Source organism: Drosophila montana, unplaced genomic scaffold (genome assembly GCF_035044405.1).
Source record: "Drosophila montana isolate Dmon_TW-CO22-7 unplaced genomic scaffold, ASM3504440v1 contig_70_1, whole genome shotgun sequence".
NCBI classification, from domain to species: domain Eukaryota; kingdom Metazoa; phylum Arthropoda; class Insecta; order Diptera; family Drosophilidae; genus Drosophila; species Drosophila montana.
The window spans coordinates 1-2,166 of NW_026999015.1; the positions used below are offsets into that span (position 1 = coordinate 1).

Genomic DNA, 2,166 nt, shown 5'->3' on the forward strand with positions numbered 1-2,166 from the left:
TCAATTATTGGTGTGGCTCTTAAGTAGAGGCGGCGGCAAGTGGTGCAAGCTCGAACCCTGCCAAGGGAACAATTTTTTTTTTTAATATCTCTTTATTTCTACTAAAGCAAACGAGCGCGTAGCGCGAGCTGCATTTGGTGTTGGAAGAAGAGGGTTCAGGGTATCCCCTAGCTCCCGACTAGAACCTCTTACTTATTATGTAGTTTTTTTTGTTGCTAAGCCTTTTTTTTAAATTGATGAAAAAATTAATTTAACTTAAGGGATTTTTTTGCACTGTGTAATGGACATAAAAGACATTAGGCTGCACACAAACATTCAAGCCCACTCCATAAATACACTTATCCCTTGCCCCTTAACGCAATCTCTTCAACTTTTTATTTGTGAGCATTGCGCAACAACAAGTGCCAACTGGCATCGCGTTTTAATTGAATTTCAAGTGATTGCAAACATATACCATTTGATACATCAGCCAAATTTCAATTTAAGTAATTAAAATTGATAGCAAAAACTGTTTTCTATATATAAAACTGTTTGGCCTGACTGACTGACTGACTGACTGATTGGTGATCAACGCACTGCCCAAACCGTAAGAGCTAGGAAGCTGAAAATTTCACTGTAGGTACCTTATGTGATGTAGGTGCACGTTAAGACGGGGTTTCGGGAAATTCCACCCGCAAGTGTGGAAAAATCGCGAAAAACGTTTGTATGTAACTTTTTAGTTTACCATTCGATCGGCCTCAAACTAATTTTCAAAGATCTTTGTTCAAATTCATTTGAGGGAATTTTCACTCTTTTAGGAAAATCCATTCCTCCTTGGTGAAAATGGAGGTCAAAGATTTGGTGGGTGACGTTTCGCGCTGAAATTCATTTCCAGAGATCTATAAAAAAAATCATTTGAGACGTGTTTCACACTTTTCGCAGAATCTAAACTTTTTCGGGTGGAATGCGACACAAAGGTTTTTTGTGCGAAGTTTTAAGTTGTGTCCGATTTGCTTCAAACTTATTTTCAAAGCTCTACATAAGAATGTAATGAATACGTGTTTCAGCGATTTGGGAAATTCCACTCGCAACAGTGGTAAATTGGCAGAAAACGTTTGTATGAAAGTTGTTTGTTTACCGTCCGATCAGTTTCAAAATCATTTTAACTAGCAATAATCGCACCTCAGTAGAACTTCATTGGCTACGATATCGCCTCTGCGCAAAAAACATTGAGAACATTGATTTGATAACATACGTGCCACGGGCAAGGCCGGGTTATACCAGCTAGTGAATTATAAATACTTAAGCACTTAACAAAACTATACTTGATATACAATATAGTTATATTCAGGTCGAAATACCCTTTTTGTTGCTGTTGTTGTTGTTGCAGCAATTTTTGGGCTCTTGCATTGAATTGAATCGTAACACACCTTAAGTTGTTACGAACTGTAAACTAAACTGTGTTTGATATGTTGCTCTATGGCAGGACTTCGAAGGTGGGCGGTCCAGGTGCGCGACAAGCTATAAGCTGTCCATCCTGCTGACCGGACTGAGGCGGGTGTGGATGTGGGCGTTCGTATTGATTGCACAGGTTTGCTGTCTTTTATACTAATGCAACGAGTACCTCTGAAGCAAATGAAAGACACCAATTAACGCCAATGTAACAACTGGCCAGCAATGACATTGTCGTGGCATTTTACATGCGAGAGTTTGAGTTCGTGGTAGGATAAGGTTTGATATCATTTTTGCCTGCCAGCTCGACTGTTGCCCGTTGAATGAATAGTTTGGCTAATAATGTCAGAACTCCATAGACAAGAGCTCCCATTGGCAAAGATCTGGTAACAAAACTAACAAATAGCTGTTTGCCTCAGTCTCTTCATTAAAGAGCTTGTCAATACATGTCAACTTCATCAACTAATCTGAAGTTAACAAAACTTTAATTTTTCCCACGAAGTCCATGGTCTGGGGCAGCGGTCCTTTCTTAGCTTGGTCACTCAGCGCGCGCGTGTATGTGTCAGCATACACCGTTCGGTACGTTTCACCGACCACCTACTTTGTAGCTGATCTCGCGACACTGTGAGTTGTTTGTGTCAGCTTATACAATGTCTGTTCAGTTGTTTTCGATTATTATTTATGTGAAGCATTCAATTTTATATTGCAGGTTGCTTGGAATGGGTGCATAAAAAT

At 39.7% G+C, this 2,166-nt stretch overlaps 1 non-coding gene across 1 annotated transcript; it reads right to left on the bottom strand.

The window, feature by feature from the left end:
* Window positions 1-1,062: 1,062 nt before the first annotated feature.
* LOC135439648 (U4 spliceosomal RNA) lies at window positions 1,063-1,206 on the bottom strand. Its single transcript, XR_010438147.1, has one exon. It is a non-coding gene; the product is annotated as a U4 spliceosomal RNA (small nuclear RNA).
* Window positions 1,207-2,166: the final 960 nt, after the last annotated feature.